Source organism: Phascolarctos cinereus, unplaced genomic scaffold (genome assembly GCF_003287225.1).
Source record: "Phascolarctos cinereus isolate Bilbo 61053 unplaced genomic scaffold, phaCin_HiC Scaffold_2;HRSCAF=192, whole genome shotgun sequence".
NCBI lineage: Eukaryota > Metazoa > Chordata > Mammalia > Diprotodontia > Phascolarctidae > Phascolarctos > Phascolarctos cinereus.
In genome coordinates, this window is record NW_027555625.1 from 65,769,888 (window position 1) to 65,796,564 (window position 26,677).

The window sequence follows — 26,677 nt, forward strand, 5'->3', positions numbered from 1 at the left end:
GCAAGTCATTAGAAGTATGGTGATGGTAGAGGTGAGATTGAGCACAGCAATAAAGTTGGGAATTAACCTGCATGTGACTGTGGATTTAGATTTTGAAGAGTTCTTAAAGATCGAAGAGGAGGAGGAATCAATACGTTTATACTATGGTCTAGGCACTGTGATAAACACTATTTTTTACAAACTATATTTCATTTGATCCTCATAAGAACCCTACCAAGCTAGATGATATTATTATACACATTTTACCATTGAGGAAACGGAGGCGAATAGATACTGAGTTGCCCAGGATTATATAGCTAATAAGTGTCTGAGGCCAAAGTTGAATTCAGGTCTTCTTGACTCTATCAATTGTGTCACTAGCTACCTCCAGGTTAATATTCCCCCCCCCGCAATTTACATATGAGGAAACCAACCCAGAGAGATTAAATTACTTACCCAATATTACAAAGCTATGTAAGTAATAGTGCCAAAAATCAGTCGTTAAAAGACTGGAGCACAGATGATTTTACCAAAGGCTATAGTGAGGGAAGAGAATGCCCAGGAATTATGGGGAGGCAGACTTCAGTTGGATATAAGGAAAACACTCCCTAAGAATTAGAACTGCTGAAAAGCAGCCTTGGGACTATTTTCTATGCCACTGAAAGATGAGGAAGTAGATGATAGAAAGCCACTTATCATCTATGTCCTAGAGAATATTCCTATGTCTTGTAGGGATTTAACTGAATGATCTCTGTGGTCTCTTCCAAACATAGGATTCTGGGATTCTATGGCTCTTTGGAGATACATTCCAAAGTAATAATCCATAATGCAATATGAAATTCGAATGAATCATTATGTTTCCTGTAACCCTTGATTTGTTTTTGCTCTAATGAACACTATAATGTTTTAGGCTAATGTTGTCATTCTAACATAAGAGCTGCCGTTCAGAGACTTCATGACCATCCCCCAGTCCCTGGGCTAAAGGATTCATTAAAGAGTGGTTAGTTTTTATGACAGAATAGTGTTGCTTGTCTTCCTTTAAAAGTCCATTCCCTTCCCCCTCTTCCAAGTTAAAATAGATAAATAAATAAATATCCCTAGTGTTCTGTTAAAACCATTATAAAAGTGACCTGACATCATGATCCACACTCCCAGGTAGGCAAAAACATAAACAACAAAAAAAAACCAACCTTGATTTTTGTCATGAAAAATGGGTTTGAATGATGGCTCTCCTACTTGCTACCATTTTAATCACTTAACCTGTCTTGGGCAGTTTGTTCCTCTATAAAATGAAATAGTTGAAGTAGAGATGACTGGGACAGGCCATTGCAGCTCCAAATCTATGATTCTAGAATCCTGTAAATAAATAAATCATGCTATCACTGTCTCTTTGGGCAGGATACAGTCTTCAAACATAGACTATTAAAAATAAACCGGTCATGTACACACGGTCTAGGGTTTGAGATTTCAAAAGCAACAATACAATTCTTTATATAACTGTTTAAATAAAAAAAAAATGATAGCAAACATTTCTATAGGACTTAAAGTTTTGTAAAATGATCAAAATGGGGCCTCATTTTATACTCACAGCATCTCTGGAAAGTACATGCTATTATTATTTCCATTTTACAGGTGAGGAAACTGAGGCAAAGATTAGCTAAGTTGGATAAGTTCACACAACTAGAAAATATACGAGCCTGGTTTTGAACTTCAGTCTTATTGACTTGAAGTCTACTGCTTTATCCGCTATGCCATGTAGGTGACTCATCTCACATCACCATTGACGTAGGTAATACAAGGACTCAAATTACACTGTTCAGTTGAGGACTAACAGAATGGAAAAGAGAAGAAATTTGCTTCAAACTAGTTATGCTGATTTTTACTACAATGTTCCTTTTGTGCCACCAAAGTCAATTAGGGTCATTTAGATGTAAAGTTAATTTGAGGGAAAGGGTGTCCATATATTTTGAAGGTCTCAGAGACTCAAAATACTGAAGCTCTTTCCACGTGGTTCTGAATGCTCCTTTTGGATAAATGATATACATCTCCAGCTTTTCTGTCTGTGTCAATAGATTTTTCAAGTTTCACATCATATGTAACAAACAAGGCTCCTTTCTTGTTGTGGGACTGTCAGAGTCATTACTTATTTAATGCAAGGGGATTATAGGCCAGGATTTCAATTTTTGCAATTAATTTAATTGGATACAGAACTTATATCAGCAAAAGTAATGTATCATCTTTAATAATTTCTGAGATTTTTTATGCCTTTGGTATCTTCTACTCCTTAAGCTATCTTGCATATCAGGCCCTTAATGGCTTCACAATTATACTGTCTCCATCATGGATCTCTCTCTGTCTGTCTGTCTCTGTCATTCTCTCTCTGTCTCATTCTCTAAACACACACACACACACACACACACACACACACACACACATACATATATATATATACACACACACATATATATATATCTACACATATATATATGAACACACATACAGACACATATGTACACACATGTATGTGTGTATATGTATATGCGTATGTATGTATGTTCATGTGTATGTGTTTATCTTGGTCCACCTATGGCTGTTTTCCCTATCTTCATTCTCTTCATAACTATTTTCTACTTTCTCTATAAGTACCTTGGAGATTTTGATGTTAGGGTCCATGTGTAGTGTGGTTAAACTATCCAGGATGGATTAAATAATTTATTGAAATGCTGTTGTTGCTTGTTTATTTTGCAAATCGTTGCTATCTTTCTTTTATTTGTAGTCCTTCCATTTTTATCTTTGAATGTCTGTGTTTTGGCTTTGCTGAGTGAGATGTCTCACCAAGTTTCCTTTAAACTGGTTTTACCTTTCATCGCTTGTCTGCTTTATGAGATGATACTTATAGTCATTCCTCATCCTTCTTTATATGATGTCATAGACAAGTTTATATTATAACCCTATCATACCTTTGTCAGCTACCTTTCTGCATTTGAAAAGTAGGTATTTTTAACTAATGTGCTTTCTGCAGCCTATTGTCTCCTTATTGTAGCAATTGACATATATTGGCTAAACCTCTAGATGAAATTATTATGTTTGCAATTATTGATAACACTTTTGTTATCCATTTTCCAATTTTTATTTTCAATAACTTAAATAATTAAATGTTAAATCATTTTAATTTTATGCCATAAAATTTTCTCATAGCTATGCTTTCTTCTCATATATTACAAATTCTGATTTTAGTTTGCATGAGTTGAAGTCTGCTGTAGATTGTATATATGGGATATATGTTTTGTGTAACCTATTTATCATCTATCTATCTATCTATCTATCTATCTATCTATCTATCTATCTATCTATCATCTACCTATCTACATATTGCTTGGAGATACAGCAGAGATTTTGAATGGAGTACTAGAGAGGTGCTAGAGGGATAGGCAGCCCCTTTAGAGGTGATTGTGACAGCATGCATTTGGGGAGAGAGGTGCTGCAGCAGAAAGGAACTCCAGGAATGTGGTGTCTTAATCCTCCAGTGCAGATGGGAGAACTGTCACCAGAGTACTGAGAGTGTATGATTGTATTTCAACTTTCCCTTGTCTGAGAATCCAGACAGCTAGTGAAGGTACTTTCCTTCTGCCTTTTTTTTCTTTTCTAAGTAAAATGATGATTAATATGGCATTTTCAATAATTTAAAGTTGTTTGCTTTTTAAAGAGGTAGTTTCAGTATCTGGTTCACTAGAAATAAAATCTCACTTATTTAAACTCCATTTGACATGAATATGTTTTTGTTGTGAATGAGGTCTGCTGCAAGGAAGAACAGAATTTAGTTTTCATGTATAGAGACACTAAAAGAACTGAGGTTCTAGAAGTCCTGATTTTCTTTGTGGCTGGGGGCAGAAACAAAGTGAGAAAGAACTGATGGTTCTGTTCATTAATAATTTTTAATAATCTTCCCCAAAGGTAGAACTAATCTGAATCTATTGTGTCTACACCCCACCACACACTCACATACACACACACTTGCTAAGGGCTAAAACAAATTAGGCTATCATTTTGTGATCTGTGGGAAGTCTGGTCTGTCCCACTCCTTCCTCTTTCCCATGCTTTTCTGTAGGGGTAGAAGTGAATTCATTGACTAGATGGGGAACTATCTCTTGAAAGTGTATGACTAGACCTGGTCAGTAGTATTCATATGTGACACAAGGAAACCTCTCCAATGGAAGTAGTCCTTCACCTGATACCTTCAAACCTATAACCAGTGAGGATGTGATGGGACTAATACTTTCTAATATTTTCCTAATGCAGTTTCTTTTCCCCGGCTTACAAACTGATGCAGTCCCAGACATCTCTTTCCTTCCTTTGAAGATAATTAGCTTTCCCTAAAAGACCCAACTATGAGCAATTGAGCAATTGGGTCCTTCCAACTTGGTAGATATATCTCTATCTCTAGCTATCATCTATCTATCTATCTATCTATCTATCTATCTATCTATCTATCTATCTATCTCAATCTATCTATCTATCATCTATTTATCTATAATCTATCTATCATCTATCTATCTTTCTATCATCTATCTATCTATCTACCTACCTACCTACCTAGATATATACATAGATAGATATAGATATAGATAGATAGATATAGATACAGATATATAGATAGATATAGATATAGATAGATATAGATATAGATATATAGATAGATATAGATATGGATATAGATAGATACAAATATAGATGTATATATACATATGTATATGTATATGACATGTGTGTATGTGTGTATGTGTAAATGTGCATATATGTGCATATTTGTTTATATGTATACGTGTGTATATATACACATTTATATATGCATATACACATGTATATAGATGTATATGCATACAGACATGTATGTGCATATGTATGTGTGCATATGTATGTGTGCGTGTGTGCATGCACGTGTGTATGTGCATATACATACATACATATACACATATGCCTATATGCATAGACGTGTACATACACGTATGTGTGTATGTATGTATATCTCCTGTTGAACATATTTGTTGCATTAAGGGCAAAGGAAACTTCCTTTCAACTGTTTAAGGTCCTTACCTCATCTCATTATCAAACCCAAAATGAGAATATTGGCCTTAAGCTGCGTCAGATACAGGTGCAGGACACTGTGAATTCATGTATGTATGCAAATATATGTGCGTGCATGTATGTATGCTTATATAGTAATCTGCTTAGGAAGAAATCCCCATGAAGTGGCTGTGTCATCTTTACTACAACATGAGTGAGCACACCCTCAGCTAGCTCACTCTTTACTAGGTGGTCAGAGCTCCAGAAGAACATAGAAAGTCAAGCTTCAGAGTCCACATAGCTATTTATTCTGGCCAACTTGTCCTCTGCACTGACAAGCAGCATGTTTCCTGCCCCTCCTTTCCATTCATTATCCCCTCAGAGAATAATAATCAAATCGATACTACCATTGTTCTTGTTAAGTATACATTAATTAGCTGAACTCTGATTCACAGTCACCATTCCTGCGGCTCTTCAGATACCTTTTTCCTGAACTCTACTCCCACATTGTAATCTCCCTCTCTCCACCACTGTTATGATATAAACTCTTTGGGGGCAGGGGCTATCTTATTTTTAAAACTCTATCTCTAGTATTTAGCACAGTGACTACTCACATAAATACTCAAATGGATCCATCATTTCACCGAATCAGGAAACCCCTTTTAATATATCTGATCTCAACCTATCAATGATTGCCCATCCTGTGAAACTCTTGTCTATGTCCTCTCAAATGTTTCCCTCAGGAAGTCTACTTAATTGTTGGCTGCCTGTCACATAGTGATGATAAATGCTCTTTTGTTTTTCTATTCATTTATTCATTAAATAGATACAGGTAGACAGAGAGACATAGATAGACAGATATAGACAAATTCAATAAGAAGCTTATTTTTTATTATCACTATTAAAATTTTGTGATCAGTATGTGGTATTAATAGTGAGCTAATATTACTATAACACTTTCATTTTTTTAAATTTAGTTTATTTTATTCTGAACTTAAATGAAGCAAGCATTTCCATAACCATAACATAGTAGAATAGAAACAAATGATGATCGTACATAAAATATATACTTTTTTATATATTGTCTGCTTTGATCCTTAAAGCGCTATGTGAGGTAGGTGATATTCTTATCCTCATTTTAGTGATAAGAAAACTGAGGGTGAGGTGTTAAGTGACTTGTCCACAGTCATACCACTTGTAATCATGTATGGGCCATAATTCAACTCAGATGTTCCTAGCTACACGTCCAATGATGTATCCATTAATCTACCCAGCCTACCTTTGTACCACGACACGTTTGCCAGCAACATCTTGGTGACACACACAATATCATCTTTCTTATAAAATAAAATTAAATTAAAATTAAAATATCATTTTACTATGATTACTGAAATTAACTTGATTGAGCTTTGCAGTTTGTCTTTCACATTTATTATCTTTTCTTTCAAATTTCACTTGAATTTGTAGGGCACATCCTCAGGTGCTGCTGCTATGTGGACTAGAAATTATTTCCATTTATTGATGACTGAATCTTTTTAATTACCTCCCCCAAAGAGGGAATTGATAGAGGTATTATGGAAAGAACACAGAGGAATTAGGATTCAGGATCCCTGGGATCCAGTCCTAGGTCTGTATTACATAATCATATGGCCATAAGCAAAATGCTTAACTCTAGAATTTAGTTTGACCACCTGCAAAATTCAGGTGAGGGATTGGGGATGGAGGTACTGGACTGCATGGCTTCTAAGATCCTCTTGACTCCAAAATCCTGTGTTCTAGGATTCCACATTCAAAAGGTCATTATTCTAGCTCTAACATTCCAATTCACAGAGTCCCTCCCAAGATCCTTTCCAAATCTGACCTTCTATCCTTCTAAGCCCAGACCTGAAAGGACCTGAAAATGTATCACCAAATGCTTCTAGCCCTTTTGTGCCAATGATTCTGTGTTAGCTCACATCCTGCAATAAGTCATTTACTAGGAAAGGCTGCTCACGGGGAGACCTCCAGGGCTAATAACGCTGTCGTCCTATTGTACAGGAACACTGAAGGGGCCCTTGTTCTTCTGTCCTGTTGTCATTTTCTGGAGCTGTTCAGCTCACGGCTGTCAGTGCATAGAGGCTAATTGCTTTTAATGTACTACAGTGGCAGATTTACTCCTGATTGCTTAAGGGCAATGGGGGAAGTGATTTTCTTGTAGGCATTTTTTAGTTTCAAACACCAAGTGCACTGCCCAATGCAAGGGGGAAGTGCTTATTATTGGGAGCTGGATGAACTCAGGGTTCTATGGGTTTTGGCATTGTTTAACAGATGTTTGGGGGAAAGATCAAAAAGGAGTTTGAATAAGTATATAACAGTCATTTTGTTATTTTCAAAAATGAATATTTGTTATATAGAACTTGGCTGGTATCACCACTTTATAAGAGGCCCCAGCCATGATGCTAACTTTACTTGCAAGTCAACTCACTTTCCTGGCTGCTCCACCTGCTTGTTAGGTGACTTGTATGTTTTTCCCCTCCCTTTATGTCTGGTTTCCTTTAGAATGTAAATTCCTTAATATTAGAGACCAACTATTTTTTTTTCTTTTTAAAAATTTCTATACCAAGAGCTTATCACATTATGTCTGGCACATAATAAAGTACACAAGAAAGTCTCTCTCTCTCCCTCTTTTTCTCCCCCTCGTTCTCATTCTCTCTCCCTGTCTCATTCTTTCTTTCTCATTCTCTATTTTCTCTCTGTCAGTCTCAGTCTCTGTTTCTCTGTTTCTCTATTTCTCTATCTGTCTGTTTTTCTCTCTCACACACACACAAACACACAGATACACACACAGACATCTTCCTTGGCCCTCTAAGAAAGGCAGAAGAAATGATTGTTCCTTCATTGATTACATCTATGCTGTGTGGGAGGAGACACAAAGTTCCCTATGTCTCTTCACTCCCTTCTCCCCATTTAGGTGGAAATTAAATTGCCATCTATGCAAACTTCTCACAGAATATACCTATTCACTCATAAAGAAGTACTGAATTTAGTCCAGGAAATATCAATTCAAAGGATGCAGTGTGTGTGGTTGTGCCATGTTGTTTCGTCCATGTAGTTTTTACATGTCTACGTGGCTCTGAGGCTTGACCTTCTTTCTACCAGATTCCAGTTCCATAATGAACAGAAAAAGAAAATGCAAATAAAACCATTTATACAAATTGATAGAAAATAGATATCAGAGGAAGTATACATAGGAGAATAAAATACTAGACAATACATAGAATGCATGGTATCTCTCATTGGGAAGTAGATAAATGAGAGAGAGAGAGAGAGAGAGAGAGAGAGAGAGAGAGAGAGAGAGAGAGAGAGAGAGAGAGAGAGAGAGAGAGAGGAAAAGGGGGTGGGAGAGAGGAGAAAAGAGAGAGAGAAAGGAGAAAGAGGCTCAGATCTTACACCAAAGTGGTACAGTAAGATGAGGAAAAGGACATTAAGAGATTGTCAGATCCTCTCAGCTTCTTTCCAGTCTTTCTCTGTTTAGGGACCTGAAGAGAGGTGAAAATGACATGTCTTCTCTTTCGAAGGTGGAAACCAGAGAAGACTAGATCTCTCTTTTGTGAATTAGCCTGTTACAATCATAGGCTCTGTCTCTGTCTCTGTCTCTGTCTCTCTCTTTCTCTGTCTTTCTCTCTCTCTCTCTCTCTCTCTCTCTCTCTCTCTCTCTCTCTCTCTCTCTCTCTCTCTCTCCCTCTCTCCCTTTACTTCCCTGAATTTTTATTTTCATCATATTTTATTTTGTATTCCTTGTAATACATCTTTGGTTTTCTGAACCAGGTACAGAGAACAGTCAGGAGATAGGTACAGTAAAGACAGCTTTTAGTATTTCAATTCTTTGATAGCAATCCAAAATATGTAAAGGTAAAAGCCTTCTGTATTGTTTCTTACTTCTCATTTTGTTCCTTCAGCTTAAATTGCCAGGGATTTGATGCATATCCCTTTCTTCAAGGTTATGCAGTTCTGGGTATTATACTGAAAATAATTACTCTACCATATTGCTAATCACACCTGAGTAAAACTTAATGTTTTATGTAGCAAATACCGTGGCCTTGCACTCCCATTTCAAGGCTGGCTATTTTCCTCAGGGTTTTAGGGTTATCCCTAAGAGTTTGGCATGTCTCTACTACTCAAGCTCCTTTCCCTTTTGGTCCCCACTCAGAGACCCCTGAGAATAGCACTTCAGTTCCATTGAACTAATTAACATCAATTACCTTTTTGAAAGTGATATTTAATTCAAAGATACACAAAGAACAGAATACAAGCATTTCCTCCCAATACCTCAAAAGCATTCTCCTTTATATCAGTCCTTGGGGAGTGTGAGCTCATACTTGATGCAGTTTCTGCATAGCTTTGGTCCCTCAAAATTCAATGTGGCATAACAGAAGTATCAGTCCCTGTGTGCTAACACTGTAACGGATCCCAAATGATCCTCTTGAAGGTCTCCCAGCTATGTTGGCTCCAAAACTTGGTATGGACTGAACTCCAAGATTTCTGATATTCTGTCTCCCTTCCCTCTCATCTCAACATTCACAATCTCTGGTCTCTTTGACACATCGTGTAAAAGGCTAAAAAACATGGATGTAAAGACCGGCAGCCCGTATTCACATTATGTCAGCCTCAGATTACAAGGACTCAAAGCCTTGATACTCTCTTATCATCAGAAATCCACTCACCAGGAAGAAGTCAACTCAAGAGAAAGGATAAAGCAGACTATTGCTTTTTGAATGCATGTCCAGTCCTAGCTATGGATCTGCAGCCAATGGAAAAGGCTCCTAATCACCATATGCTTAGCAGACCAGAACCCGTTACGAAACATCTATGCATGTTCCATATCTCTCCAAGTTACTTCCATTCATGTCTTCTCAACTCTTCTGGAAGCAGGTTCCCTAGCCTAGTCCCCAGGATGAATGACATCAAGCTATTCTTCTAAGTGGCCTGCTGGTCATTTGTGCACTCATTGGCCAATCCCCAATTGTGCTTTTTGTTTTAACATCACAACTGTTTTTCTGTATGCCTTTCTTCTCCCACCTAGTAAACCTTCCCTTGAAATAAAGAAATGCAGTAAAGCAAAATTAATTCATATAGCAACCATGTCCAAAGATGTCACCAGTATTCTATAGCTATAGTTTCCCACTTCTCCCTGGAATGAGGGAGGTGATGTGTGATATATTTCCTCGTTCTCTGGGACCAAGATTGGTCATTATATTTCCACAGTATTTGGTTTTATTTGAATTTACATTATTTAATAATTGGATAAATGGTTCTACCTCTCCTTACATTACTCTTTATGTTTCTATACAATTCATCCCATGTTTCTCTAATTATTATCATTTTCTGTGGTGGAGTAATATCCCACAATTTCTTTAGCCATTTTCAGGGTTGTGCTGGTAAGTGTTTAACAACTAGTTCTCTGAAAAACAAAATGTACCCATGACACACGTCTAAGTTTTATCTGCATTAGTATAATTTCTCCACTTCTTAAAGTTTAAAAAAAATCATGAAAACTATAAATCATGCCCCAATTTATAGCTCTTGCTAATTTCTGAAATTAAAACGCTCACAGTGAAAATTTAACAATTGGCTCTTAGAAGCCCTTAGGAGCTGACTCTAGCACATGCTTGCTGCTTCCCAATTGAGAAGAACATTATTTCCAGATTTTGCTACCATAAAATACTTACATAGTATTTTGAAACATATGAGACCTTTGATGCATAACAGACATCATAATAAGCTTTTGATCGATCCATACTGGCTCTACATGAGCATTGATTTGTATTTAAGATGTCGCTTACTATTAGATGTCCAATAACCACCACCAAGATGGCGGCAGAACTCTCTATAATTTTTCTAGGAATTCTGGGCTCCACTATCTTTCTTTTCTAGAAAACTGGGATGGGATTTACTTTTGCGTAGTCCTGTGGCACATTTCCTGCTGCCCAGGGTTTTACTGAAAGAGATTTATACCTGCTATTTGTTCCAGTACAGTGGGATATCATTCATCTGGGTCTAGTGACTGAAATTTATCATGGGTAGCTAAATATTCTTGCTATTTCCTTAATTATCCTGCCTTTTTCACTCCACAGACTCTACTCTTCAGAAGCTAATATAGAAGCAAAGAAAGAGTTAAACAATTTTGCTAGTTTCTGTTGTCTTTTATCATTATTATATCTACCTTATAGTAGCATTCTTATTCCTTCTTTGATTCTCTTCTTTTCTCATATGCAGCACACAAACAAGAACAAAATTTTTATTTTCTTTGAATACCATTCTAACAAGAATTTGCAAGGCTTTTGTAATCATCCTTCAATATCTGCCTTTTCTTCCAATTTCTATGGCTATCTCTTATAAAATTAAATTTATCAAATATTTCTCTATATAAGTTTCTTTTGACAACCCCAATTGTATCCTGGTTAAAATCGCGTCTCTTTCAAATTCTCAGAACAGTTCCCTGTCCCTCTTGGACTGACTTCCTTTGTGGAACTTTGTAGTTCTTGGAATTCTAACTATTCCTTCTCCAAAATCACCAAAATCTCATCTCCCTAAACCTAGGAATATTTCAGACTACATCCAGCTTTCTTCTTGTCCTCTATTACAAATTTCAGGGCAACTAGGTGGTACTGTGAATAAAGTGCTAGACCAAGAGTCAGGGAGATTTATCTTCCTGAGTTAAAATCTGCCCAGACATTCACTAGCTATGTGACCTTAAGCAAGTCACTTAACCCTGTTTGTCTCAGTTCCTCATCTGTAAAATGGGCTAGAGAAGAAAATGTCAAACAACACCAGTGCCTTTGCCAAGAAAACCCCAAATGGAGTCATGAAAAACTGGCCACAATTGAAAACAACTGAACAACAACAAAAATGACAAATTCCACTATTAAATGGTTGTTGTTCACCAAAGTTGCCATCATTTCCACTTCAATTCTCCTGTCAAAGGGCAAGTTCTTCTGTGTCAGATCTTTTTTTTTTCTTAAACATATTCTTATCCCTCATATCATGGAATATAGAGTGGCATCCTTCTAGCCCATTCACTTTATCTTCTAGGAAGATCAGACCTCATTTGAAACATGACTATCAATCATGCCCCGTTTGACAGAAACTCAAATACTACGCAGTACAAATAACTCCAAAATGAACTATTCACTTCATACGGATCAAGATTCTCAGCCTTGTTTTTTGAACTACTTGTGAACCTTACAGCCCAAACATTCATCACATCTTCATAGCCTTTTATCACTACTCAACAGCTTGTCAGCCACACTCTGCTTCTTTCCATAGCTTTTGCTTATCCCCTCTACAACCACACCCTATTTCCTTTCCTTTCTCTTATTAAACTCATCACTTCACTAATTTGTTTTTTTTTACCTGATTCCTTTAAAAAATACTTGTTATTAACACAAATCTGGATGTCAGAGCTGGAAAGCTCCCTATTTTATTTATTTATTTATTTTTAAGAAAGTGTTAGACCATTAAGAAATGATCACATATTTGCATGGTGGCAGAGTAGAACTAGAATTCACACCCCTGGAAATCAAGTCTAGTGTTCTTTCCACCATACCCTGCTTTGCACTCTTGTTTCTTGTTCCTTAGAGTCAAGTAACTATATTATATTTTGTGCTTTACTTAGCACTTAACCAGTGCTAGGCACATTGCAGATTGTACCTACCATCCTAGCACTTTGTGCCTACAATGTTTTTGTTTCTACAGTTGTTTAAAGGATGGGTGGGATGGATGGATATATGGATGGATGGAAGGATGACACTGATTCCTCAACTCTAACTTCAAAGTTTATTTCTATCCGTGTCAGACCAGTTTCATATTGGTAATGCAGCCTGTTCTTTTGAGGACTCCCAGATGTGGTGGGAAAGCAATGCCAAATCTCTTTTCTAGGCTATTGTTAGATATACTTCTATCAGGCCTTTTGGTCCTCTTCACCATCTCACCTGAATGTGATGTATTTGAAGGGAGGAGGAATAAAAGAATTGATAATCCTCACAATCAGTTAGGGGACAAGAGTCCTGCAGAAAAGGAACAAAGATTCTTCTGTGTATGTGGCTCCCCCAGTTTGTTAAAAAGAAAGCTTTGCTTTGAAATGAGAGACAAGTAACTGAAAGGAATACATGTAAACTCCACATTCAGACATGTTTGAAATGTCTTTTCAGCTCCTCAGGTTCAGAAAGAAGACCAGCTGTTTCCAACTAGGGTTGCCATTCACAGGCATTTGTTTGATAACTGTTCATTTATTTCAGCTGACACAGAATTTCTACTTGAATATGCCTATGACTTTCCTTTGTGGAATCCTGAAACTGGTAGTCTCCATTTTCTCCTGTTCCATGATTCCAAGGGCCTCTCTTGAGAGAAGACAAATTCAAACCACTTTTTATCAGTCCCAAATTAGTATTTTAGGATAATTTAGGGCTGCTGGGGCAAATGATAGAGTAGGTCTATCTACTCTGTAATGAGACCTAGCACATGGAAGACTTGAATTTAAATACATTCTCAGACACTTACTATTTGTGTTACTCTGGGCAAGTCACTTGACTTCTGTCTTCCTCAGTTTTCTCAACTGTTAAATGGGGAAGGTAATAGTATCTACACTCCGGAGTTTTTGTGAGAAAAAATGAGATATTTGTAAAGTACTTTGCAAACTTTAAATTACTATATAAATGCTATGATGATGATGATGGCTGCAGCTGAAGCCTATGGATCCCTTCTCAAAATAATGGTTTTTCAAGTCTCTAAAATAATTGGAAAAAAATGATAAATTTCATTTAGAGCTTAGGGAAAATAAAGATGTATTTTTGCCATTCAATTTCGCAGACTCCCTGAAATCTCTGCTTGTCCTTAGGGGGTCTTGGACCCCAGGTTAACAACCTCTTTATGACTAAAGAATGGTTTTGTGACTTCATGAAACCTCCTCTAAAGAATGGAAGAGTTGTGATCTATATGAGTGAAAGGAATAATCCTCTCAATGAAATCTCCTATCTTTGGAGCTAATGAAGTAGCCCCTCACTGCGTTACCTTGTAAGAAATCAGGTTACATGCAAGGCAAAATGGAAGACATTTGACAATCAGAAGTAAGTTGTCTTAACACTTGCTGTTTCACATGTGTTAGATTTATCTTATTACCATTCTCTGCATTCTCTGCTAATCATTGTATTTGTCTCCCATTAACTGATGACCCACTCTGTGCTTTTCTTTCTGCAGCACAAATTCTGTGTGACCAAATGGAAATAGTTTCCATGATGAATTATTTTGCCTTTTTGGTTAAGGACTTCTTGTTTCTGTCATGATTAGTAAGCACATCAGCAATGTTGTTGATCAGAGGGTGAACTGCACATGGCCAGGGGATGCTGTCTTAGGTCTCTAGGATGGACTTAGATTTTCCATTGCCTTTTACATTAAGAGGACAAGAAAACCATCTGGATATCAGCCTTCCACTATGGATGGTCACAACTCCTCCTGTTTCTAAGGCCCTGGACAATTGTTTCCACTATCAACAGCTAGGGAGAAAGGGACATCTTCACTTAATTTGTCATTTACATGGAAGATTGGTTCCCAAATCACAAGGCTGTTCAGATTAAAATAGCAATTACTTCATGAGGATTTTCACAAGTGTTCATTTGCATGAGTCTGGCTCTTACTGAGAGGATGGTTTTATGTTGCAGCCAGTGAGCCAGGTTAAAATGATTGGCCAAATAGAAAGAACCCTCTGGCTGGGCTACAATGTTCTCAGAGTAACCTTTCTAGTGATAGCTCCAAATGCCAGAAGGTTTCTCCTGCCGAGATGCCATCAATTCCTTCACTTTGAGTCTTCAAAATAACTGAGTGATAAAATGAAAAGAAAAAAAATGGAAAATCAGAGTTCAAACCCTACCTTGGTCACATAGTAACTGTAGTACCCTGTACAAATCACTTGATCTCGGGGCAGCTAGGTGATGTAGTGGATAGAGCACTGGCTCTGTAGTCAGGAGGACCTGAGTTCAAATCTGGCCTCAGACACATAACACTCACTAGCTGTGTGACTCTGGACGAGTCACTTAACCCTAATTGCCTCACTTAAAAAAAATCACTTGATCTCTCTGAACCTCAGTTTTCTTATAAAATGTGGATGATAATAGCACCCACCTCACTGAATTGTGAGGATTAAATGAGAACATATATGAAAAGTTTTATGAATCTTAAAAGTATCCTTGTTATGGCAACTGTTAAATCAGGGAATTCTTTAGGAAATTACAGATTATTAGATGGATAAATGAAACCATGGAGATATAATTCTCAAGAAATTATAGCAACATTCATCTCTTTAATGTACTTTAAAGGAGCCAAAAATCATATATTCCTATATGACACTTTATGCATTTGTGTTTCTAAATTGAAAGGAATCTCCAAGATCTTGTATGTAGTCCAACCCATTCCTGAGTGAGTAGGAAACCCCTTCAGGACAAATCCAGCAAGTGGTCATTTATTTAGGGATGAAAATCACCCCTCTCCATGACTTTGCCAGCGCTCTTACTATAGACAGGAATTGCCCCTTCCCCTAACCCCATTACCACTATACCATTCCAAACGCTATTCCTTATCCTTTAAATTTTAACTCCAACCTTTCTTCCTTCTCAGTTACTCTGGCGCTCCAATACAATGCGTTGATCTCCTCTAAAATAGTATTGCAATACTGTATTGAATTACAGGATTCATATCTTGGCTCTGTTTTCATCTTTTCCATGTGACTTTGCAGAAGTAATTTTCTTTTTTTTTTTACCTTCAGTTTCTTTACCTATAAATTTAGAAGATTGGTTGAGTTTTCTTTAGTCTAATATTCTATATTCTGTTTTCTTCAATATCTACCACTCTCTTTCCAATACTAATTTCCATATACAGGGTTCTATGATTCCTATGACCTATTTTCATCTCCTAACTCTAACTAACCCACTGGGTGCCTCTAAGCAAGTTCTCCACCCACCCTGCTCCCCCACTTTAAGATGATTAGATTAGATTGTCTCTAATGTCTCTTTTAATTCTAACCTGTCTTTCAATACTATCTCAGTCAACAGAAATTCATTGTGTATTGGCAGCCAATCAATCAACAAACATGTATCAAACACCTACTAAGTATCAGCTAGGTGGTGAAGTAGATAGAGTACTGGGTCCTGTAGTCAGGAAGATGTCAGTTCAAATACAGTCTCATACACTTATAAGCTGTGTGACCCATGGCAAGTGGCTTAAACTTGTTTGCCTTGGTTTCCTCATCTGTAAAATAAGCTGGAGAAGGATCACTCCAGTATCTTTGCCAAGAAAACCCCAAATGGGGCCATGAAGAGGCAGACATGACTGAAATGACTGAACAACAGTGTGTGCCAGGCACTATGCTAAGTTCTGGGAATATGAATTCAAGTAGAAAGAAAGTCTCTGTCCTCAAGGAACTTATAATCTAATGCCAGAAGTAAAAAACAAAAGGAAGCTAAAAAGTTGAAGGATCAGAAGAAAGTATCCACCATGGGAGCATGATAGAGGAAGTCCAGGGTGCAGCCTAGAGAGGAATGAGTCTTCATTCAATGGAAAATCCATCTCTAGTGTTTATAAACTCTTTAGGGGTAGAGATTATAATTGACATTCCCTGTCGGTCCAGGTCCTGGTTCTTTATTTGGTACAATGGATCACTCAGAGTCAGAGGATTCAAACAAATAATCCTTTTATTAAATGAATGAATGAATGCATAAATAAGTAACTTTTAATTGTGATGTCTTCTCATGGAAGTAGTTCCCATGGCAGTTGGTAGTAGAATATAAAGCTGCTTCCACAACTTTTTCTGCCCTACTTTCCCCTCTCCTCCCCCATATCACACACACATATCCTAAAGTTGCTTCTGGGGTCTGGCTTCTTAATGCCCCCTCCTCCCACTACTGATCCTGAGCTGGCTAAGTCCATAAACTTGAGTGCCAGTATCCTTCCTGTTGTCTTATTATCATACCTGTTACCTACAGGCTGAGTATCTCTGCCAATGTCCCTGTCTCATGTCTGACATTTCTTCTCCTGCCAGAGAGCCAATGTTTTCCCGTTAGTTGGCTTCTGGGTCACTCTTAACTGAAGTATTCTTCCTCAGATCAGTGCACCACTGCTTTTTCCCATTATCTTTCTGTGGCTGGCTTTGTCTAAATACAATGGTCCTCCTCACTGTCTGGTTGTAAATTAAGGGTCAAGGAACTACTATCTTTTTTTCTTTAAAGAATCCTTAGGAGATTTGGAATATAAAATGCAGGTAGGTTCTGGGAGTTCTCAAATGACTGTTTTATTTTAAAATTTTATTATTATTATTATTATTATTATTTATTATTATTATTATTATTATTATTATTATTATTATTATTTTATAGTAACCCAAGTATCTTTGTGGTCATCAGTGTGGCTCACTTTGTATCCTGACTGAATCATTTTTGTTGGACCATGGGAATATACATTCATTTAGGCTGAACCTTTGATGATAGATAGACACAGTCAGCACCAATCCTATACAACAAGGGAAACAACAACACTTCCCAGCTTGGTAAGACTTGCAAAAAACTATGTCTCCATGGATAGAGGTTTTGAGAAACTATGAATATCTCTAAGCCATAATAGGGCATTGGAGGAAGATGTGGAAGTACCACAATGCCAAAGTTATTTGTTGGCTGCTCAGAGATGAAAAGTCATTTGTATAGAGCATAGGGGAATCCAAATGGACTTGAGAGTCCAAGGTTATAAAGAAACACTAAAAATAAATTCAACATAGGCAGACGAGGCAAGAATTAACTGAAACTTCCCATTCAATGGAAAGATGTGTCCTTGGATTTGTCTGGGAATTGTTTGAAGTTGTGTCTGTTACTATTAACTTTTATGAAGAGGCGTTTTTCTACTCTATAGCTTGGAGAACAGTTTTCTGCATACATTCATTTATAAAGCATTTTCATTCCCAGCAAGCCTGCCAAATAGTATGAGAGTGAGAAGACGAAGAGCTTTCTGGAGTATGAAAGGCTAAGCCAGAGCATGCATTACCACACATACCCTCAACCAAAAGGACTGATGACATCTTTGATGAGAATGACATTTTAATTTTAAGCTTTCTTTTTTAAAGAAAAGATTTTGAACTTAATTGTCAGTGACAAACAAAAACCTTCCCAGAAGAATAGAAAACAATTATATGATGATGTGAGCTGTAAAATTCAGCTATATATAATTTGGCTTTTTTTTAAGTGTAAATCAATTTGAAGAGAAGTATCTTGATATATTAGGTAAAGAGTTGTTTTAAAAATCAGGAAACTCTGAGTTCAAATCCTCCCTTGATTTATATTGCTGTATGACCTTAGGCAACTCACTTATCTTATCAATGCTCTAGACAATTATTTTGACTGTAAATTGCAGAGATTACATTAACAGGCTTTGATAGGAGGCATTTCCCTACTAGGCAGTTCCTTAAGGCAATGAAATCACAGGTTCAGTCTCTAGTCCTACATTAAATTGAATATGTCATGACAAAACTGTCTTGATCACATTTTCCCTTTTGAACTTCCTTCTCCTCTCTTCTGTGTACTTTTAATATTCTCCTGTTTTTTTCCCTTTATTATCTTCTGTTTTACATAATTATCAGCACCCATCACCTCAATGCTACAATCCCCCCCACATTTATTAGATATCTTTCCTTGTACTGAATAAGTATAATAAAGCAAAAAAAAAAAGTCAGATAGATACACTATGTCTGAATTTTTTTTTTTTCTCCACACCTCTGATGCATGACCTCTCTGCCAAGATGTGGGAGACAGCTTTTGGCCACAGTCATGTAATATCTTGATTGGCCATTCCATTGATTAAAGTACTTAAATATTGTAAATGACATTTTGTTTTGCTGGTTATGCTCACTTTACTCTGAAGCAGTTCACACAACTTTACCCAAGTTTATGAGAATATTTTATTTTTATGGTGCCAAAATTTTTCATTGTATTTATATATCACCATTTATTTGTGCATTCCAAAATTGACAGCCAACTGCTTTTCCAGTTTGGCACCCCCCAAAAACTTACTTCAGTAAGGATTTTTGCATCTATAGGTTCTTTCTTTCTTTCTGTCCCTGGCCTCTTTTTGGTATTCCTATTAGCAGTATTGCTTGTGGGAAAAAAAAAATATATATATATATATATGTATATATGTATACATATATATACTCACAGTGGAGTGACTTGTATATAGTTCTAAATTGCTTTCTGGAGTAGTTGGGACAATTTTCCAGGCCACCCACAATGCACTAGTCTACCTGTCATCCCATAGCCCTTACAACACCTACTGTTTTGCCTTTTGTCATATTTTCCAATCTAACAGGTATGGGATAGAATATTAGAATTGTTTACATTTGCATTTCTATTTATATTAGTGATTTAGCTTCTTCTGAAAATGCCTGTTTTTATTTTGTTCATTTGTCTATTGTGGAATGACTCTTGTACTTATACATTATAATTTCCTATATATCTAGGATGCTAAATATTTATCAGAAAAAAAATACACTACAGAAGATTTTCCCCAGATTGACTATTTCCTATCCATTTTTTTGGTGATGATCTGTTTTATTTATTTTCAAAATAAATTTGTTGGTAATTTTTTTTTATCACAAAGATTTTCTGCAATGTTCTTCCTGCTTCCTCCTTCTAGAGATCCAGTCAGTCAGTCAATAAGCATTCATTAAGTGTCTACTATGTGCCAGCGACTGTTCTAAGCACTTGGGTTACAAAAAAGAAGCGAAAGAGAGTCCCTGTCATCAGGAAGGTCACAATAATGATGCAAATTAGAAGAAAGGTGAAGTTTCACCTAATATTTTGAAAATCAGGAAAGGTGATAAAAGATGAGAATAGTTTAGGTTGGAGGAGTAGTGGGAAAAAAGACAAACAATGGGTTTGTTCGTGGATCTAAGCTTCAGTAAAACCATTTGGGAAACAATTTTGAATTATTGAAATAAAAAGACTGAATTGTCCATACCCTAGGACTTTGAGAACTCACTACTAGGCTGAGAAGGCCACTGATAAGAAGAGAGTCTCCATATAGCAAAATATTTCTAGCAGCACTTTTTTTGTGATACTAAAGCATCAAAACAAAGAGAATATTCTGATTGGAGAATGACCAAATAAATTATCTATGAGATAGAATTTTGCACAGAAAAAAGTTGTGTATATTGACTTGAGGAAAGCAGATCCATAAGAAGTGGAGAATATGATGAAAACAAAGAAACATGGAAAGATTCACATAAATTGATACAGACTGAAGTAAGCAGAGTACACCCCTCACAAAAAAATACAACAATGTAAATGGAAAGATCAATCAAAAACAAAACAACTATTGTGAATGACAAAGAAGAAGAAGGAGTCCAGGGGGCAGCTAGGTGATGCAATGAATAGAGCACCAGCCCTGGAGTCAGGACGACCTGAGTTCAAATCTGGTACTAGATGTGTGACTCTAGGCAAGTCATTTAACCCCAATTGCCTGGCAAAAAAGGGGGTCCAAAGAGTGGATTTGAGGAGAAGCTCTTAACTCATATTTTTGTAGAAATAGGAAGAGATACATACTTTAATATGTTGGATACAGTTTTAGACTTTTTTGGATGCATATGTCAATATTGCTGTCTTTAAAATAACATTTCTTGTATGGTATGGATCTTACTCTTCACAAAGGATGATAATTCCTCTGCCTACACAAGTTGTCCCATTCCACCTCCTTCCTCCAACAGATATCTCCTCTTTTATCACCACGTTATCACTTATTTTCAGTGTTTCCCTGTCTACTGGTTCAATCCCTAGAAATATGCTCATATCTTCCCCATTAAAAACAAAACAAAACAAACAAAAATCTTTGATCCTTCCATCTCTGTTCACTATAGTCCTATATCTCTTCTGCCCTTCGTGGATAAACTCCTTGAAAAGTCCCTCTAAAATAAATGCCTCCTCTAGACATACCATATCTTAAATTGTATTATAAAGTAGCAAGCATCAAAACTACTTGGTACTGGCTAAGAAATAGAGTGGTGGATTGGTGGAATAGGTTAGGTATGCAAGACACAGTTGTCAATGAGTATAGTAATCTACTATTTGATAAACTCAAAGACCCCAGCTTTTGGGATAAGAACTCACTATTTGACAAAGACTGCTGGGAAAACTGGAAAAGAATGGCAGAAACTAGGCATAGACCAAAATCTCAAACTATATACTAAAATAAAGTCAAAATAGATTCATGATTTAGATATAAAGTCTGATACTATAAGTAAACAGGGAGAGCAAGGAATAGTTTGCCTGTCGGATTTATGGAGAACAGAAGAATTTATGACCAAATGAGATAGAGAACATTATGAAATGCAAAACAGATAATTTTGATTACATTAAATTGAAAAGTTTTTGGACAAAGCCGATGCAGATTAGGAGGAAAGGAGAAAACTAGGAAAGAATTTTTACAACCAGTGTCTCTGATAAATGCCATGTTTCTAAAATACATAGAGAACTAAGTCAAATTTATAAGAAGACAAGTCATTCCTCAACTGATAAATGGTCAAAGGATATGAACAGGCAGTTTTCAGAAGAAGATGTTAAAGCTATCTATAGTCATATGAAAAAAAATACCATAAATCATTATTGATTAGAGAAATGCAGATTGGCTAATATGACAAAACAGGGAAATGATAAATGTTGGAGATGTGGGAAAATTGGAACACTAATGCAGTAGTAGTGGAGTTGTGAATTGATCCAACCATTCTGGAGAGAAATTTGGAAATATACCCAATGAGCTATAAAACTGTGTATATCTTTTGACCCAGTGATACCACTTATAGGGCTGTATCCCAAAGAGATCATACAAATGGAAAAAAGACCCACATGTACAAAAATATTTATGACAGTTCTTTTGGTGGTGGCCAACAATTGGAAATTGAAGGAATGGCCATCAATTGGGGAATGGCTGAACAAGTTGTGATATATGAATGTAATGGAATACTATTGTGCTATAAGAAACGATGATCAAGTGGACGTCAGAAAAATCTGGAAAGACTTGTATAGACTGATGCTGAGTGAAGTGAGCTGAACCAGGAGAACACTGTAAACAATAACAGCTGTATTGTTTGATGGCTAACTTTGAAAGACTTAGCTCTTCTCAGCAATGCAAATATCTAAGACATCTCCAAAAGACTCATGATGGAAAATGCTATCCACATCCAGAGAAACAACTATAGACTCTGAGTGCAAATTGAAGCATATTATTTGCTCTTTTTTTTTCTTCTGTTTTGTTTTGTTTCTTCTTTCTTGTGGTTGCTCCTATTGGTTCTAAGTCTTCTTTACAAAATGACTAATATGAAAATATGTTTAATAGGAATATATGTGTAGAGCCTAAATTAGATTGCAAACTATCTTGTGGAGAGAGGAGGTGAGGGAAGGAGAGTAAATTTTTAAAGAGCTTATGGAAGTGAATATTGAAAACTAAAAATTAATTATAAAAAATAAATAAAATAAAATAAAATAAGTACCTCACTTTTCCTCTGACTCCTACTGAAATGTCTTTAGTAACTTTCTTTGTAGATCATGATAGCTCTTGTTTTCAGATAGTTAATTAGTTGCCAGAGCAAGAAAAGGTACATTTGTTCCTGTTTTTTAGTGTCTTTTCTTTCAGATATCTATAAATATATCTATTAATATGTATATGTACATATATATGTGTATATGTACATATACATATATTTTCCCAATTACATGTTAAAACAATTTTAAATATTTTTCTTAAAGTTTTGATCTTGAAATTCTAACCCTCCCTGAGATGGTAAACAATCAGATATCATTTCCAGAAGTGCAATAATGTAACATTTCCCTATTAGTCATTTTGTAGAAGAAGACTCAAATAAAAGGAAAAAAGAGTGAAAGAAATTTAAAAAAAATAACATACTTTAGTCTGTATTCAAATAATACTAGTTCTTTCTCTGGAGGAGGATAGCCTGCTTCATCATTAGTCCTTTTCGATTTAGGTACAACTTTCTCCTACCTCTGTTTGTCTTTTAGTTTCTTTTTAAAATAGATTTCTTGTATTTAAAAATAAAACTTTTGACATATCTTAATATAAGCATATGTTTTTATTATTTTTGTCATTATTATACCCTGTTATATTTTTAATTAACTCATTCAATGTTGTAGAAAGTTATAAATAATTTTTAAGTATTTACTATTTGCCAAGACTTGTATTAAATTATGGTTTTGAAATACAAAAGTGAAGACAATTCCTGAATTTAAGGAATGTATATTTTAATGGGGAAGATAGGATCTCTTTATATCCTATGGGGATGGAAGTATTTTGGTCCAGAAAATTTTAAAGACTTTGTTGTTGTTGGTTGGAAGCCTTTTTCTTTTTTCATTTTTAATTCATATTCCAAGATTTCTTTTTTTTTTTTTTAATATTTGTGGAATAGTTTTGTGTGATTCTGTCTAAAGTACTTGGTTCTTTATGCTGGATGCTTGTGACTTACACATATATACAGTTTCTAGATTGAGACTTTGTACTAGGGCTAGATTTTGCCTGTTTTCCTGTTGTTAGATGAGGTGGCTAAGATGTGGTCTAATTTCCATTGCAATTAAGATTCTATTGCCTCTTTCTAGTGCTGCATATCCTTTGTCATTGTTCTGGATAGCATGGCAGCCCCTCTACTTGTCCTCTTCTACAATCCTAGTCTAGGACAGATAGCTAACTCTCATGGTTGGACACATCTCACCTCTATACCTCAATCTCAAGCTACTCTCTCCATCTCCTGGAGACCTAACCTGGGCATTGACCTCAGTCCAAGCTCCATACACTTCTCCTTTTATTTTCACATACTGGAAGTGGATTTTGTTTTCTGTTGTGACTGTAACAGACCCCAACTAGATAGAGGAAATTATAATGGTTTCAAGCTTCCTCTGGAAAACCCCATAGTGTATATGTACATTTAATTGATGGGATGCTTCTAGCCTTTTCCATCTTCTTGAGTTTTTCCTTCATGAAGTAGGCTTTGTATATTTGTCAGAGGCAAAGCTCTGACAGAATAGTGGATATGGTAGTGACTTCTAGCAACTGGAAGGCACATTTGGGCCTCATTTATGGGCAGCCCTGCCTCACCTATTTCCCTGGGCATTGAACTACTGGCATTGTTCCCTTCTATGGCTTTGATACCAAGGCCAAGATCCTATTGGATACAAGACCCCATAGAATGCCTGTGCAGATAACCCACAGGCTTCAAGTCATCTTCTTGTACAGTTCTGGAAAGGATAGAAGAATTTAATGGTATTTCATTTTGTTTCTATTGATCATTCCTTTATCTGGCACCATTAATAATATTTTTTTAAAATCCTTGCTGGGTAGTTTTTTAGGAGAGTCAGGCTCAGCTGTTACTTTTCACAGAGTAATCCTTACCAAAAATACATGACAATGATTCCTTATGGGTTAAGGAATCTATGGCATTTCTGGGGCTGAAAGGCCCTTCTTCCCCTTGTCTCCTGACAGCTGAGGGACTTATCACACCTCTCCCCCAGGATAACTATTCATACCTTTAATGACTGTTATTTAGAATCAGACACATATAACAAGTAAGGCTATGAGATTAATGTTAAGGCAGAAAATGCTGAGAACTGTTTGTCATAGCTGCTGAAAACCCTTCCGAAAACCATAAAATCATAAAATGTTAAAGATGAACTAAATGGAGGACCTATGATGTTGGAGCTGAAATAAACATAAGACTGTAGAGTTTTTGACCTTACCTTGAGAATGCAAGAGTTAGAAGGGGCCATAAAACATAAAACGTTACTATAAAGAATTTGAGACCTCAAACAAACCTTAGAGATCACAGAGTTGTTCCTCCTACACAATGTATTTAATCCCATTTGCAATATATCTTACCTTTTAATCAAAAAGAAAACATATAGCATATGTTTAGAGAGGGAAAAAGAGGTGTAATACAATCATGGGGTGGCTAGTATGATGACTAGTATAATTATAATAGTTAATACTTGTAGGTTTCAATGCAGATTTTAAATCATTTTCCTTACAATGATCCTGGAATCCAAGTGGTATATTATTATTCAACCATTTTACAGGCGAGAAACCTGAAGCTCCGAAAAGGCAAATGAAATTTACACTACTAAATTTAAAGCCAAGCCAGCAGGAAACCAAGGTTTCCTCATTCTAAGTCTAGATTTTTTTCAATACAGCTAAACTTCTCTAAATAAAATAGAATTTCAGAGAAAGATTATTCGGGTGGGGCAATAGTTCCTACTTCATGTAAATATTAGGCTACAAACAAGACCTCCAAGGACACTTCCAATTTCATAATTCTACAGTTTCCAAAGATGGGAAAGGCCAGCTCATTTCATTGTTAGGGGCTTAAATTCTAAGATTCTTTTTTTTATTTTGCAGAGGGTGAATTTGCTTAATTGTAATGTCTATCCATTGGTCTTAGTGTAGACTTACACTTAAGAGTAATTCTAACACAACCTTAACTTCCTACCATCATTAACCTTTTCTATTCCTCATGTAGTGCTGAACACTGGTGGAAGAAATCACATAACTGTGCTGATTATATCTATGACAAACATATGACTTAGTCTCCTTTAGATTCTCAATTCAATACAACCAATCTTTTGACAACCAATTTCATATACCAATCTACTGTTTCATGATTGAATCTCTATCATACCTTCAATAATGACTATTCCAAATTATTTCATTTTTCTCAAGCTACCTTCTTATCAGTAAAGGACCTTGGAAAACACATACTTCACTGGAAAAAATAGCAATGAGTTTCAATAATTCTCATTTCCCCAATTCCACATTTCAAATTATATTAGCATCACCCCTTATCCTCTCATCCTTTCCTCCAATCATAATGAATGAGGTCACTCCCATGTCAATTCCAACTCCACTTCTTGTGATCTTGATCCCATCACATCCTGTTTCCTCCCGGACATTTTCACTTTTCATCAACCTCTCTTACCATCATTTCCAGCTTCACCTTATCTACTTGTTTCTTCCTTGGTATGTTACAAACACATCTAGATTTCCACCCATTCCTAGGAAGAGGAAAAAAAAACCTTATCTTGACTCAGCCATCCTCTCCCTGTAAGCTATCATCCTATATTTCTCTTCTCTTTCACAGCCAAACTTCTAGATAAGGCTAACTACTCATCTGTACTTTCCCCACTCCCACTCACCTTTCAACTCCTGGCAGTTTGGTTTCTGACAGTGTCATTTAACAGATGTTAGTTTCTCATTGTTTTTTTCTCAGTCTTCATCCTTCTTGATCTCCCTACAGTGTTTGATGCTATTGACGATCTTTTTCTCTTGTTTCTCAGATGGCATTTTGACCTCTTTCCACCTGTCCCTTGTGCTGGCTGTTTCTTATGATCCAAATACTTTCCATCAATACCACAGTCTCTTGGCACACCTAGCTCCCTTCCAGGATCAGCTTAAGTGCAGCTTCCTTCAAGAGGCTTTTTTCCCCCTAATTTCCCTAGCAATTAGTCCCGACTCTAATAAAGTCACTATGTTTTTATCTTGTTCATATCCTGATTTATTCATCTGTCAACATATTCTG